This window comes from Choloepus didactylus, chromosome 2, assembly GCF_015220235.1.
Source record: "Choloepus didactylus isolate mChoDid1 chromosome 2, mChoDid1.pri, whole genome shotgun sequence".
NCBI classification, from domain to species: Eukaryota; Metazoa; Chordata; class Mammalia; order Pilosa; family Megalonychidae; genus Choloepus; species Choloepus didactylus.
The window spans coordinates 226,951,202-226,968,340 of NC_051308.1; the positions used below are offsets into that span (position 1 = coordinate 226,951,202).

Consider the following 17,139-nt stretch of genomic DNA (forward strand, 5'->3'; position numbering starts at 1 on the left):
CAAGGATCTCCTTCTTTGTAGTTTGCAATGACACATTGATCATTTCTGTGTAAGGTCTCATCAGAAGTATCTTTAGAGTCTGTGCCAGTTTGAATGTATTGTGTCCCCCAAATGCCGTTATCTTTGATGTAATCTTGTGTGGGCAGACGTTATCAGTGTTGATTAGATTGTAATTCTTTGAGTGTTTCTTTGGAATGTGCCCCACCCAGCTGTGGGTGATGACTCTGATTGGATAATTTCCATGGAGGTGTTGCTCCATCCATTTGGGGTAGTTCTAAGTTGATCAGTGGAGCCATAAAAATGAGCTGACATAACAGAAGGAACTCAGTGCAGCTGTGAGTGATGTTTTGAAGAGGAGCTACAGCCAAGAGGGACACTTTGAAGAAAGCATAGGAGCTGTAGATGAGAGACAGTTTGAAGACAGATGTGGAAAGCAGACTCTTGCTGCAGAGAAGCTGAGAGAGGACAAATATCCCAAGTGCAACTAAGAGTGACATTTTTGAGGCACTGCAGCCTAGAGAGGAACGTCCTGGGACGTTCATCCTCCGGTGAAGGTACCCGATTGCTGATGTGTTACCTTGGACACTTTATGGCCTTAAGACTGTAACTGTGTAACCAAATAAACCCCCTTTTATAAAAGCCAATCCATCTCTGGTGTTTTGCATTCTGGCAGTGTTAGCAAACTAGAACAGAGTCCATATTTCTGCCAACAGTCTCTTCAAAGCATTCTAGGCCTTTTCTGTCAAGCTCCTCATAGTTCTTCCAGAATCTTACCTTTATCCATTTAAAAAGCCATTCCAATATGCTTGATATTTGCAAACCCAGCAGCACCCCACTTCTCTGGTACCAAAATCAGTTCTGGTTTGCTAATGCTGCCATTAAGCAAAATACCAGAAATGCATTGACTTTTATGAAGGGGGTTTATTTGGCTACAAATTTATAGTTCTACGGCCATAAAAGTATCCAAACTATGGCATGAACAAGAGGATACCTTTACTGAAGAATGGCCGATGGTGTCTGGACCACCTCTGTCAGCCGGGAAGGCATGTGGCTGGCGTTGCTGTACCTTTGCTCCTGGGTTGCCTTTCAAAATGACATTCTCCAAAATGCCTCTGGGTTTCTCTTAGCTTAGCATCCAGACATCCTTCTTCTGGTCTGCATCTACAAACATCTGTAAGCGTTAGCAAGCATCTCTGTTGGCTTCCAAGCGTCTAATGTCTGTGTGTACTGGCTTAGCATATCCCAGGGCATTTTCATTTCTTTGTTCTCTGTGAGAACCCCCTTTAACGGATTCCAGTAAACTAATCAAGACCTACCCTGAATGGGTGGGGTCAAATCTCCGTGGAAACATTCAGTCAAGCGGTCACACCCTAATCAAAAAGTTTAATAAGTCTGCCCCCAAAAGATTGCATTAAAGAATATGGCTTTTTGGGGGATATAATTTATCCAAACTATCTCAATCCTCATTGACTAGATTTAAAAAAAAACAAACACGTCCTTAAGATCATTTGCCCATGATCACCACAGCTAGTAAGTGGCAAGCTGGGATTTGAACCAGTATTCTGACTCCTGAGCTTGCTCCTCACCTTTACATTTTTTCAAACCAGAACACATGATTTTCTGATCCGTTTGCATTTAAGATCCTCAAATGTCTTATGTTTCCTATGATAGAATATTAATTTGTGGATCTTGATGGACTTAAAGATGCATTAAATGTCTTTAAAATAGAAGATTTGTTACTGAAGTGTACAGAAGCTGGTGGAATATAGAAGATACTTACAAATATGTTAGGTTGTTTGTATAATGAAGTTATGGTCTCTGATAGGTTTATATCAGGAATACCAGTTTATGCTTTTTCACAGCTGTTTTGGAGTGCAGTATGAGATTTTTAATATGCTTTGGTATATTAAACAGTAGACATTTTCCCATATATTCTAAAATATTTTTTGTGGAAACTAGAGGACTGACGATTATGTTAGATTTTTGTTTTGAGGCATTTGAGAAACTATGAGGATCTCACAAAAGTGTTACAGAAAATTGATAGGTGGATAGTAAAGTAGTTAATGGAGCAGGGAGAAATAATGTAATGGATATGAAATTACAGATCATAAAGAGAGACAAGTGGAATGGGATTAGAGCAGAGATATTGCAAGGTAGGTGGCTGTTCATTAAATAGGTACAATCCAAAAGGATGGAGAGACTCTGTTCAGGGAAGAAAAGTGAAAAGGGAGACCAGGAGGACTGGCTTCAGTTACATTTTGGTCAGTTTCACATCAAATTTAAAAGGCAGGAATCTTATTAATTCTTTAAGTTTATAGTACTTGTTTTGTAATCAACCCGAGGCTAATTATGTGGAAAAAACAAAAAGACAGAAGTGCCATATATAGCCCTTATTCTTAAGGAATTTTTCATTCTAATTGGGGAGAAATGTTTTTTTTTTTTTTTTTTTTTTCTTTTTTTAAACTTAACATTAACTAGTTTTTGAAACAGTTCCATAACAATATTGGACCATATATAAATGCCAAAATGAGGGATGTAGATTAGTAGCTACAGCCTTGGGTTTTATAACCCAGTAACATTTCAAAAAAGCTTTTTATTTTCAAAGTAAGGACATGAAAATGGGAAACAACTCTCTCATCTAATATCACCATTTTATGAGAGAAAAGATATTTAATGCAGGTAAGAGAAAGTTTATAAGTAGGGCAGTGACTTGATGAACCTGGAATTCTAGACTTATTAATCAGGAAGTTTTATGAAGATTTTTGGAAAGGAGGCTAAGAATTTTTACAGAAATTCAGTGTGAACACCATTGAGGCCTGAATTTAGAGAAAGAAAAAAAGAAGGAATTTATTGGAGAGAACTTCTGAAGAAGGAAAAGATACGGGGTTAATAACTGGATGTGGAGAAACAACGAAAGAAAAGAAAGATGACTCAGATTGTTAGATTGGTGGAACTGAAGAACATTTGTGATATTAACTGAAGTTGGGAAAGTGGTTAGGATGTAGTCCCTATTTTTTGCCCTCAAATTACCTGTTGTGCCGGTTTGAATGTATTGTGTCCCCCAAATGCCATTATCTTTGTGGTCTTGTGGGACAGACGTTTTGGTGCTGGTTAGATTTGCTTGGAATGTGCCCCACCCAGCTGTGGGTGGTGACTTTGGTGGGTTACTCCCATGGAGGCATGACCCCACCCATTCAGGGTGGGCCTTGATCAGTGGAGCCATATAAAACATGCTGACTCAAAGAGACTGGATGGAGTGCAGCTGTGAGTGATGTTATTTGAAGAAGAGCAAGCTTGCTAGAGAGGAACGTCCTGGGAGAAGCCATTTTGAAACCAGAACTTTGGAGCAGACGCCAGCCATGTGCCTTCCCAGCTAACAGAGGTGTTCCGGATGCCATTTGCCATCCTCCGGTGAAGGTACCTGATTACTGATGTGTTACCTTGGATACTTTATGGCCTTAAGACTGTAACTGTATAGCCAAATAAACCCCCATTTTATAAAAGCCAATCCATCTCTGGTGTTTTGCATTCTGCAGCATTAGCAACTAAAACAGATTTTGGTACCAGAAGTGGGGTGCTTTTGCTGCTGTGTTTGCAAATGCCAAACATGTTGGAACGGCTTTTCAAATGGATAAGGGGAAGACTCTGGAAGAATTGTGAGGAGCTTGATAGAAAATGCCAAAACTGCTTTAAAGAGACTGTTTGTGGAAATATGGACTCTAAAGATACTTCTGATGAGGACTTGAGCAGAAATGATGAATGTGTTGTTGTAAACTGGAAGAAAGGCGATCCTTGTTTTAAAGTGGCAGAGAATTTGGCAAAATTGAGTCCTGGTGTCAGATGGAAGGAAGAATTTAAAAGTGACAAACTGGAATACTTAGCTGAGGAGATCTCCAGACTACCTGTGGAGGATATACCCTGGCTTCTCCTTGCAGCTTATAGTAAAATGCGAGCAGAGAGAGAGAAACTTAGAACTGAACTCTTGGGTTCAAAGAAACCAGAAGCTGATGGCTTGGAAAATTATGAGCTTCCAGGGGGTGGAATCCCAGAAGCTACAGCCCAATGTGAGGATGTAACTGAACATGGAACCCAGCCGCCATTTCAGTACAAGCCAAGACTGGAAAAGGAGTTAAGCAGAAAGGATTTGTGGAAAGTCCTATTGTCTGATGGCTTTGACCCCTGCGTGCTTCATGCAAAGCCAACAGAATTTTTGCAAGATCTTTATAGACAGAGCCATTGCCGGACTGGACTGGAGGAGACAGACAAGGAACAAACTGAAGGAAAAATTTCTTCAAAGACAGAGCCATGGAGGTTGAGGTCTGGAGTCAGGAGGTCTCGGGCTGGGAGAGCGGAGCAGCCCACATGCATGGAAAGGGTGAGTTTGCCCTGGAGGTCGAGGGCGGGCTTTCCGCTTCAATGCTCTGGAAGAGTTTTGCCACCTCAGGTCCCAAAGAGGTTGGAGCACATTCCCAGGGAATTGGGGAGAGCCTGGCTGCCACCCCACTGCTCTGAAGGGGTTGAGCCTGTGCCCCGGAGATGGAAAGGAATCCGGGAGCTGCCCCGATGTTTGAGGAGGGTGGGGCCGAGAAGGTGGTCTCCCCAATGTGTGGGTCTGTTGGAGCACTCACCTAAGCGTTTGGAGAGGAAAGGGCTGCCGAAAAGGCCCTTAGGAAGGGTTAGGTTCCCGCTCTCTCAAGCCCCAAGGATGCAACGTTATTCTGTTAATGACTCTCAGACTTTGAAATCTAATGGAGTTTGTCCTGCAGGTTTTAGGAACTGTTTTGGTCCTGTTAAACCTGTTTTCCTTACTCTTTCTCCTTATGGCAATGGGAATGTTTATCCTATGAATGTCCCTCCTTTGTATATTGGAAGCATATAACTTGTTCTAAGTCCACAGATCCAAGCTAAAGGAAGAGTATGCCTTAGGACTGACCACGCCTATATTTGATTTTGATGGGATTTTGTACTTAACTTTTGTTACTGAAATGGATAAGTTTTTGTGATATTGTGATGAAATGAATGTATTTTGTATTTGGAAAGATAATGTCATTTTGGGGTCCAGGGGGTGGAATGTGCCGGTTTGAATGTATTGTGTCCCCCAAATGCCATTATCTTTGTGGTCTTGTGGGACAGACGTTTTGGTGCTGGTTAGATTTGCTTGGAATGTGCCCCACCCAGCTGTGGGTGGTGACTTTGGTGGGTTACTCCCATGGAGGCATGACCCCACCCATTCAGGGTGGGCCTTGATCAGTGGAGCCATATAAAACATGCTGACTCAAAGAGACTGGATGGAGTGCAGCTGTGAGTGATGTTATTTGAAGAAGAGCAAGCTTGCTAGAGAGGAACGTCCTGGGAGAAGCCATTTTGAAACCAGAACTTTGGAGCAGACGCCAGCCATGTGCCTTCCCAGCTAACAGAGGTGTTCCGGATGCCATTTGCCATCCTCCGGTGAAGGTACCTGATTACTGATGTGTTACCTTGGATACTTTATGGCCTTAAGACTGTAACTGTATAGCCAAATAAACCCCCATTTTATAAAAGCCAATCCATCTCTGGTGTTTTGCATTCTGCAGCATTAGCAACTAAAACACCTGTTAACTGCATTACTCCACATCCATGTGTTTTTACAACTCCATTTGTTTGAGATGTGTTGATATTGTCTAAAATTGCCCCAAGATTGAGCTGAATGTTAAAAGTTTTATTTTGGAAGCACTCCTGTGGAAAAAATATAGCGTGTTTCAAACAATTAAACATTATATATGTTCTTAGATATGGAAATTTTACCCTAATAAATTACATCATCTTTATTGTTAGAGTGTCAAGTGGAGAAGAATCTTTGGAATGTATTTGTTATTTTTGATTTTTTTTTGGTTAACAGCAATGTAGCAATAAAGTATGGCTTAGCTTGGATGGTTTAGTTTATGATGGTATTAGTTAAAATAGTCTTTCATTTCTATATCATTGCAACATGTGGTAGAGTATCATATTAGCTACCATTTTAGTATCTACTATGCAGTAGGTATTTGACATGTATTAACTCTTTAATCTTGATAGTTACCTCACGAAATAGGTATTATTCCTATTTTATAGGTGAGGAAACTGAAGCTCATGCGGGTTTAAGAAATGTCCCTGGGGGGACTGGTGGAGTTAGGATTTGAAATCACTGACTCCAAAGCCCGTATTCTTCCTACTACTCAGTCCTTGGATTAGAAGTCATAAGAATAAGAATAATTAAAGAGTGGGTCAATTGAGGTAATTGATTAGGCAATAATTCACATCAGTGAAGTACTACCCAGTTATTAATTGGTGTTACCTATCCTTTTCCATACTGTGTGCATGTGTACAAGGGGGGTTTAAAAGACCTAGTAGGATCTGTGGTCCTAGTTGTAGTCACATGGCATTTACTTACCTTTTGGATACTGTCCTTCAAATCCTTTTGTAGAACTTTGAACAAATCCTTATTAAAAACAAATGACTGATTCAGAAAAAGAAAAGTTGCTAGTTTTGGCACTTGAAATTAAAAGAATTTTCAAGGTCCAGCTTCTGGGAAAGTGGTTTGAAGATCATTCCATTTGACGAGGTAGAGCTGGTTAGTGCTGGAGACTCACTGTCTATGACACCCAGCACCTTTTTTGTATGTTCATTCTTCCCAGCCTTGCAGCCATAAAGTTATTTAGCCTCCCCTTCTTCTTCTTCTCTGCCATTGATAATTATTTCCAAGTTCTATCTTCTGCTATATCCATAATATTATAAAGCCCAGCCCCACCCCTTTCCATCTTCTTGCTGATGTCCCTTTACAGTTGCTTCTTCTGGATCTTTTTAGGACCTGTGCACAAATGTGAGCAAAATTCTATATTCTTAATCTTTTCTTCCAATGTTTCCTCCATCTCTTAATAAATAACTGAAAACAAGGCTGTTCCTTTAATGAAGTACTGTTATTCCTATTTTTGCTAATTTTAATGCCCTGCAACTCCCTGGACAAGGGAGGAGGGATCAACATATTTTTAGTCCTTTAGTGCCCTTTTCAGATCATTGTTTTGCCATTTTTACACAGCTTCTACTTTTTCAAAGTCCCTACCATCTGCTCTCTCACCTTTCTCATTGCTTTTATCTGGTGACTTTCAGGATCCACTGGATTAGTTTCCTTCTTCATCCTGTTCCTTAGCATCCACTTTGTCTAGTACTTCACTTATCAATTATCATCTTTCTTTCGTGCATCTTCAGCTTCACTGTTTGAGAGCTTCCTTTCAGACTATAAATAGTACAAATATAAAACAAATAAATAAAGTTCTCCCTGCCTTGCTATTTCTTTGAGTTACTGCTATCTTTTCTTTTGTATTCTCAAATGTTTTGAAATGGGCATTGTGTATGCAGCTCTTTTTCATACTCATTTCTTGCCACCTTTCCTGTCTTGTTTCTGTTCCCAACACTTTACTGTAAATGCCCTTTCAAAAGACACAATGCCTATGTGGTCAACATTTTCATAGTCTTTGTCTTCCTTATCTCTTTGCAATATTTAAGCTTTTGTTCATCTTCCTCCTTCTGGAACCTCTGTTCTTTAGCATATGTATGTTTGGCCTCATTGAACCTTATAAGGCCATTTTGCCTGGCATTTGGCTGGTTGTTAGATTCTAGTGTTCATCTTATGGTCTGTGCTGACTAGTGGAAAAGGGGTGGTATGGGTTGGTGCTGTACATATTATAGTGCTCTGTACCTTGTGGACTTTTTTTTTTTAATTCAGTTTTATTGAGATATATTCACATACCATACAATCATCCATGGTGTACAATCAGCTGTAGTTGCACATTCATCACCCCAATCTATTTTTTTTTTGACAATCACATAAGGAAGCATTTATTTGAGGTTTAACATGAAATCATGCAAATAAAATTTGTATAAACACAAATCCACAGATAGCAAAGGACAAAGTAAAACAAAGAAAACCAGTTGGCAGCTATATATTGTTGGACAGTTGTGTCTTGTACACTAGAAAGTCTTTTACAAAATAATCATCTTAGATAAACAGAAGACCAATCTTCAACATCGTCCTGCAAGATGGGTTACTTTAGCATTTCCTCCTCTCTTCTCCAAGGTCCTCTTTTAGTATGGCTGGTAATTGTTTTGGTGATTGCCACCCCCTCGAGATGTCTTGCCGTGTGTGCTCTGTTGGCCAGTATAGTCTGCATATCCCTGTCCATATCCATAGTTCCCATAGTTATATCCAGTATAATCATATCTGCCATAGCCGCTATGGTTCTAATCACCACCATAGGCACTGTTGTAATTTCTGTATCCTTGATCATAATAGTTATTAAATCCTTGGTTCCAGTTTTGGCTCTGACCTCGTCCTTGACCCCTAGTACCATCTCGTCCAGCAGCTGCAGCTCCTCTTCCTCCTTTCTGTTGTTGCTGTGGCTGCCTATATACCTCCTTGGGTTGTGCAACTTTGATTTTATACTTCCCAGAACCAATTTGATGGTGTCTGCTTTCTAATAATTTGTTTACTGGCTCTTCATCTGTATATGTGATAAAACAAAATCCTCTTCTTTCATTTGTTTTTGTATCCATGGGAAGTTCAATATTTTCAATCTCTCCAAATGCTCCAAAATATTCTTTTGTTTGCTCTTCAGAAATATCTGGGCTCAATTCACCCACAAAAACTTTTTTTGGGGTTTCTTACCCTTTTAAAGCCTTCATCCTTTTGGGGTCTATCAATTTGCCATCCAGTTTGTGTTCTTTCAGTTCCAAAACCTTATCCGCACCAGCAGCATCTTTGAAAAGCACAAATCCAAATCCTCTTGATCTTCCAGTGACTGGATCTGTTTTAATTGTGCAGTCCGTCATCCTGCTGATTCTTGCTCGCATTAATCTTGGATCCCTCTGTGAATTCCTCTGTGTTGCTGTACTTGTTCATACCCTCCCTGGTGGCGGAATTGTCAGCAGAGGGGTGCTGGCGTGCAGACCGAGCCCTGGTAACAGCGGCAGCGGAGCGTTGTATGGTGCTGAATTTAAAATGGTGGCGGAAGAGCACCCCAATCTATTTTTGAACATTTTCCTTACACCAGAAAGAATAAAAAATAAAAGGAAAAAAGAACATCCAAATCATCCCCCCCCCCCCTTACCCTATTTTTCATTTAGTTTTTGACCCCGTTTTTCTACTCATCCATTCATACACTGGATAAAGGGAGTGTGATCCGTGCCTTGTGGACTTTTAAGTAAATAATTGATTTGACTTGTCAGTCTTCCTCTTCTCTCTCTCTCTCTCTGTGTGTCTATGTCTCTGTCCCTTCCTTGAGTCTTCTGTGACTTGTGTATAAAATGTATTGTTCACTTCTGGTCTTAACTCTGGTTAAATAGTGTAATATATATAAACAGATTTGTCTCATGTCTTTCTCAGCTGACTTTTGGAAAGAATGGATGTGGATTGACTCTTTGATAAACTCTTAGGAGATTTGAAATGCTCCAAAAAATGTGGGAAAGTTTAATGAGTATCAAGTAGTGGCCTTAAATGAGAAACTTTCTACATGCACTCTCCTTTTATTCTTTTTTTAAAAATAACTTTATTTTTAATATTTTTCCAGCATTTTTTGTTTTTTTTTTTTTAATTAGAGAAGTAGGTTTACAGAAAATTCATGCAGAAATTAGGCTTCTTATATACCACTCTATTATTAACACCTTGCATTAGTGTGGTACATTTGTTATAATTTATTAAAGAATATTTTTATAATTGCACTGTTAACTATAGCCCATCATTTACAATAGGGTTCTCTGTGTGGTGTACAGTTCTGTGTTTTTTTGTTTGTTTGTTTGTTTTTTAACTTTTATTCTTGTAGCATATATACAATCTAAAATTTCCCCCTTTAACCCCAACCAAATATATAAATTCATTGGTGTTAATTACATTCATAATGTTGTGTTACCATCACCACCATTCTTTATCAAAACTTTTCCATCTCCCAAACAGAAATTCTGTACCAATTTAGTATTAACTCTCCATTCCCTACCCTAACTCCAGCACCTGGTAACCTGTATTTTAGTTTCTGACTCTATGATTTTACTTATTTTAATTGTTTCACATCAGTGAGATCATGCAGTATTTGTCCTTTGTGTCTGGCTTATTTCACTCAACATGATGTCTTCAAGGTTCATCCATGTTGTTGCATGAATCAGAACTTCTTCCTTTTTACAGCCAAATAATAATTCCATTGTGGGCATATGCCTTTTTGTTTATCCATTCATCTGTTGATGGACACTTGGGTTGCCTCCGTCTTTTGGCAATTGTGAATAATGCTGCTGTGAACATCAGTATACAAATACGTTTGAGTCCCTATTTTCAGTTCTTTGGGGTATATACCTAGAAGTGGGATTGCCAGTTCATATGGTAATTTTATGCTTAACTTTCTGAGGAACTATAAAACTGTTTTCCACAGTGGCTATACCATTTTACATTCTGACCAACAATGAACGAGGGTTCCTACTTCTCCGCATCCTGGCCAATGCTTGAAATTTTCTGTTTTTGTAGTAGTAGCCACTCTAGTAGTGGTTGTGGCCATTGTGGTTTTGATTTGCATTTCTCTAATGGTGGATGATGTTGATCACCTTTTCATGTGCTTATTGGCCATTTATGTATCTTCTTTGGAGAAATGTCTGTTCATGTCTTTTGCCCATTTTTTTTTAAACTGGGTTTTTGTTGTTGAATTGTAGGGTTTCTTTATATATTCTGGATATTAAACCCTCATCAGATAAGTGGTTTCCAAATATTTTCTCCCATTCTATAGTTGTCTTTTTATTTTCATGACACAGTCCTTTGGTGCACAAAAGTTTTTAGTTTTTATGAAGTCCCATTTATTTTTTCTTATTGCTTGTGCTTTGGGTGTAAAGTCTAAGAAATCGCTGCCTAACACAAGGACCTGAAGATGTTTTCTATGTTTTTTTCTGTGATTATTAACGTTTTGGTTCTTATATTTAGGTCTCTGATCCATTTTAAGTTAATTTTTTTTTTAATTCAGTTTTATTGAAATATATTCACAAACCATACAGTCATCCATGGTATACAATCAACTGTATGATCATATAGTTATGTGTTCATCACCACAATCTATTTCTGAACATTTTCCTTACATCAGATAGAATCAGAATAAGAATAAAAAATAAAAGTGAAAAGAGAATACCCAAACCATCCCCCCATCCCACCCTATTTGTCATTTAGTTTTTACTCCCATTTTTCTACTGATTTTTTTTCAATTTTTTAACTTTGTTTATCAAAAAATTAAAAACAAACAGGCAAACAACAACCAAAAAAACCCCACAACATTTCAAACAAAGCAATGGATTAAGGAAAACAAATAACCTAAAATAACTACTTTGCTTCCAATATGTTCCTACCATACCCCAAGAAAATTAATAAACCATGTCCAAACAGAGGAGTAAGAAAAACAAATAATCTAAAATAACTACATTGCTTCCAACATGTTCCTACCATACCCCAAGAAAATTAACAACCCCTAAGAAAACAAAGGAATAAGAGAAAAAAAAACCCTAAAATAACTCTATTGCTTCCAACATGATCTTACTATATCCAAGAAAGTTTACAAACCATAATCATTCCTGAGCATTCCCATAACATTGAGATTACCCTCCATAGTTTATCTGTTCTTATTAGATTATCATTCCCCCTCCACTAATTGGTATCTCTAGGTCCCCTACATTCTACAGTATAAAACATTGTACATTTTTCACAGAATTCACATTAGTGGTAACATACAATATCTCTCTTTTTGTGCCTGGCTTATTTTGCTCAGCATTATGTCTTTTTTTTTTTTTAATCTTCATTTTATTGAGATATATTCATATACCACGCAGTCATACAAAACAAATCGTACTTTCGATTGTTCACAGTACCATTACATAGTTGTACATTCATCACCCAAATCAATCCCTGACACCTTCATTAGCACACACACAAGAATAACAAGAATAATAATTAGAGTGAAAAAGAGCAATTGAAGTAAAAAAGAACACTGGGTACCTTTGTCTGTTTGTTTCCTTCCCCTATTTTTCTACTCATCCATCCATAAACTAGACAAAGTGGAGTGTGGTCCTTATGGCTTTCCCAATCCCATTGTCACCCCTCATAAGCTACATTTTTATACAACTGTCTTCGAGATTCATGGGTTCTGGGTTGTAGTTTGATAGTTTCAGGTATCCACCACCAGCTACCCCAATTCTTTAGAACCTAAAAAGGGTTGTCTAAAGTGTGCGTAAGAGTGCCCACCAGAGTGACCTCTCGGCTCCTTTTGGATTCTCTCTGCCACTGAAGCTTATTTCATTTCCTTTCACATCCCCCTTTTGGTCAAGAAGATGTTCTCCATCCCACGATGCCAGGTCTACATTCCTCCCCGGGAGTCATATTCCACGTTGCCAGGGAGATTCACTCCCCTGGGTGTCTGATCCCACGTAGCGGGGAGGGCAGTGATTTCACCTTTCAAGTTGGCTTAGCTAGAGAGACAGGGCCACATCTGAGCAACAAAGAGGCATTCGGGAGGAGGCTCTTAGGCACAACGTTAGGGAGGCCTAGCCTCTCCTTTGCAGCAACCGTCTTCCCAAGGGTAAAACCTGTGGTAGAGGGCTCAACCCATCAAACCACCAGTCCCCTATGTCTGTGGTCATGTTAGCAACCATGGAGGTGGGGTAGGCGAATACCCCTGCATTCTCCACAGGCTCCTCAAGGGAGCACTACATCTTTTTTTTTTCCTTGTTTTTCTTTTCTTTTTTTTTTTTTTTTAACTTTCCCTTCTTTTTTAAATCAACTGTATGAAAAAAAAGTTAAAAAGAAAACAAACATACAATAAAAGAACATTTCAAAGAGACCATAACAAGGGAGTAAAAAAAGACAACTAACCTAAGATAACTGCTTAACTTCCAACATGTTCCTACTTTACCCCAAGAAAGTTACCTAATATAGCAACATTTCTGTGAACTTGCTCCTACTATATCCATCAGAAATTAACAGACCATAGTCATTCCTGGGCATCCCCAGAACGTTAAATAGCTTATCTGTTCTTCTTGGATTATTGTTCCCCCTTCCTTAATTGCTCTCTATTGCTAGTTCCCCTACATTCTACATTATAAGCCATTTGTTTTACATTTTTCAAAGTTCACATTAGTGGTAGCATATAATATTTCTATTTTTGTGCCTGGCTTATTTCGCTCAGCATTATGTCTTCAAGGTTCATCCATGTTGTCATATGTTTCACGAGGTCGTTCCTTCTTACTGCCGTGTAGTATTCCATCGTGTGTATATGCCGCATTTTCTTTATCCACTCATCTGTTGAAGGACATTTGGGTTGTTTCCATCTCTTGGCAATTGTGAATAATGCTGCTATGAACATTGGCGTGCAGATATCTGTTCGTGTCACTGCTTTCCGATCTTCCGGGTATATACCGAGAAGTGCGATCGCTGGATCGAATGGTAACTCTATATCTAGTTTTCTAAGGAACTGTCAGACTGACTTCCAGAGTGGCTGAACCATTATACAGTCCCACCAACAATGAATAAGAGTTCCAATTTCTCCACATCCCCTCCAGCATTTGTAGTTTCCTGTTTGTTTAATGGCAGCCATTCTAACCGGTGTTAGATGGTATCCCATTGTGGTCTTAATTTGCATCTCTCTAATAGCTAGTGAAGCTGAACATTTTTTCATGTGTTTCTTGGCCATTTGTATTTCCTCTTCAGAGAACTGTCTTTTCATATCTTTTGCCCATTTTATAATTGGGCTGTCTGTACTATTGTCATTGAGTTGTAGGATTTCTTTATATATGCAAGATATCAGTCTTTTGTCAGATACATGGTTTCCAAAAATTTTTTCCCATTGAGTTGGCTGCCTCTTTACCTTTTTGAGAAATTCCTTTGAGGTGCAGAAACTTCTAAGCTTGAGGAGTTCCCATTTATCTATTTTCTCTTTTGTTGCTTGTGCTTTGGGTGTAAAGTCTAGGAAGTGGCCGCCTAATACAAGGTCTTGAAGATGTTTTCCTACATTATCTTCTAGGAGTTTTATGGTACTTTCTTTTATATTGAGATCTTTGGTCCATTTTGAGTTAATTTTTGTGTAGGGGGTGAGGTAGGGGTCCTCTTTCATTCTTTTGGATATGGATATCCAACTCTCCCAGCCCCATTTGTTGAAAAGACCATTATGACTCAGTTCAGTGACTTTGGGGGCCTTATCAAAGATCAGTCGGCCATAGATCTGAGGGTCTATCTCTGAATTCTCAATTCGATTCCATTGATCTATATGTCTATCTTTGTGCCAGTACCATGCTGTTTTGGCAACTGTGGCTTTATAATAAGCTTCAAAGTCAGGGAGTGTAAGTCTTCCCACTTCGTTTTTCTTTTTTAGAGTGTCTTTAGCAATTCGAGGCATCTTCCCTTTCCAAATAAATTTGATAACTAGCTTTTCCAAGTCTGCAAAGTAGGTTGTTGGAATTTTGATTGGGATTGCATTGAATCTGTAGATGAGTTTGGGTAGAATTGACATCTTAATGACATTTAGTCTTCCTATCCATGAACATGGAATATTTTTCCATCTTTTAAGGTCCCCTTCTATTTCTTTTAGTAGAGTTATGTAGTTTTCTTTGTATAGGTCTTTTACATCTTTGGTTAAGTTTATTCCTAGGTACTTGATTTTTTTAGTTGCTATTGAAAATGGTATCTTTTTCTTGAGTGTCTCTTCAGTTTGTTCATTTCTAGCATATAGAAACATTACTGACTTATGTGCATTAACCTTGTATCCCGCTACTTTGCTAAATTTGTTTATTAGCTCTAGTAGCTGTATCGTCGATTTCTCAGGGTTTTCTAGATATAAGATCATATCATCTGCAAACAATGACAGTTTTACTTCTTCTTTTCCAATTTGGATGCCTTTTATTTCTTTGTCTTGCTGGATTGCCCTGGCTAGCACTTCCAGCACAATGTTGAATAACAGTGGTGATAGTGGCCATCCTTGTCTTGTTCCTGATCTTAGAGGGAAGGCTTTCAGTCTCTCACCATTGAGTACTATGCTGGCTGTGGGTTTTTCATATATGCTCTTTATCATATTGAGGAAGTTTCCTTCAATTCCTACCTTTTGAAGTGTTTTTATCAAAAAGGGATGTTGGATTTTGTCAAATGCTTTTTCAGCATCTATTGAGATGATCAATTGATTTTTCCCTTTTGACTTGTTAATGTGTTGTAATACATTGATTGATTTTCTTATGTTGAACCATCCTTGCATGCCTGGAATGAACCCCACTTGGTCATGGTGTATGATTTTTTTAATGTGTCTTTGGATTCGATTTGCAAGTATTTTGTTGAGGATTTTTGCATCTATATTCATTAGGGAGATTGGCCGGTAGTTTTCCTTTTTTGTAACATCTTTGCCTGGTTTTGGTATTAGATTGATGTTAGCTTCATAAAATGAGTTAGGTAGTGTTCCATTTTCTTCAATGTTTTGAAAGAGTTTGAGTAAGATTGGTGTCAGTTCTTTCTGGAAAGTTTGGTAGAATTCCCCTGTGAAGCCATCTGGCCCTGGGCATTTATTTGTGGGAAGATTTTTGATGACTGATTGGATCTCTTTGCTTGTGATGGGTTGGTTGAGGTCTTCTATTTCTTCTCTCTTCAGTCTAGGTTGTTCATATGTTTACAGGAAATTGTCCCTTTCCTCTACATTATCCAGTTTGTTGCCATACAGTTGTTCATAGTATCCTCTTATAATTTTTTTAATTTCTTCAGGATCTGCCGTTATGTCACCTTTTTCATTCATTATTTTGTTTATATGGGTCTTCTCTCTTTTTGATTTTGTCAGTCTAGCTAGGGGCTTGTCAATCTTGTTGATCTTCTCAAAGAACCAACTTTTGGTGATATTTATCCTCTCTATTGTTTTTTTGTTCTCTATGTCATTTATTTCTGCTTTAATCCTTGTTATTTCTTTTCTTGTACTTGGTTTAGGATTGGTTTGCTGTTCATTTTCTAGCTTCTTCAGTTGATCCATTAGTTCTTTGATTTTGGCTCTTTCTTCCTTTTTAATATATGCGTTTAGTGCTATAAATTTCCCCCTCAGCACTGCTTTTGCTGCATCCCATAGGTTTTGGTATGTTGTGTTCTCATTTTCATTCGTCTCTATATATTTAGCAATTTCTCTTGCTATTTCTTCTTTAACCCACTGATTGTTTAGGAGTGTGTTGTTTAACCTCCAGGTATTTGTGAATTTTCTAAGTCTCTGATGGTTATTGACTTCTAATTGTATTCCATTGTGGTCAGAGAATGTGCTTTGAATAATTTCAATCTTTTTAAATTTATTGAGGCTTGTTTTATGTCCCAGCATATGATCTATTCTGGAGAAAGTTCCATGAGCACTAGAAAAGTATGTGTATCCTGGTGATTTGGGATGTAATGTCCTGTATATGTCTGTTAAATCTAATTCATTTATCAGATTGTTTAGGTTTTCAATTTCTTTATTGGTCTTCTGTCTGGTTGATCTATCTATAGGAGAGAGTGATGTGTTGAAGTCTCCCACAATTATTGTGGAAACATCAATTGCTTCCTTTAGTTTTGCCAGTGTTTCTCTCATGTATTTTGTGGCACCTTGGTTGGGTGCATAGACATTTACGATTGTTATTTCTTCTTGCTGAATTGCCCCTTTTATTAGTACGTAGTGGCCTTCTTTGTCTCTCAAAACATCCCTGCATTTGAAGTCTATTTTATCTGAGATTAATATTGCTACACCTGCTTTCTTTTGGCTGTAGCTTGCATGAAATATTTTTTTCCATCCTTTCACTTTCAGTTTCTTTGTGTCCCTGTGTCTAAGATGAGTCTCTTGTATGCAACATATTGATGGTTCATTTTTTTTGATCCATTCTGCAAATCTATATCTTTTAATTGGGGAGTTTAATCCATTTACATTCAACGTTATAACCGTGAAGGTATTTCTTGAATCAGCCATCTTATCCTTTGGTTTATGTTTGTCATATTTTTCCCTCTGTCTATTAATATCCTTTATTGTACCCATACCGAATCTCTTTAGTACTGAACCTTTCTCCAAGTCTCTCTGTCCTTTCTTTGTTTCTCTGTCTGTAGGGCTCCCTTGAGTATCTCCAATAGGGCAG

At 38.3% G+C, this 17,139-nt stretch overlaps 1 protein-coding gene and 1 pseudogene across 2 annotated transcripts in view; one reads left to right on the forward strand and one right to left on the reverse strand.

The window, feature by feature from the left end:
- Window positions 1-17,139, forward strand: part of LUZP1 (leucine zipper protein 1) — a 158,386-nt gene that overhangs the window by 25,958 nt on the left and 115,289 nt on the right. The window lies entirely within an intron of this gene.
- On the reverse strand, window positions 8,101-8,844 carry LOC119514485 (annotated as a pseudogene).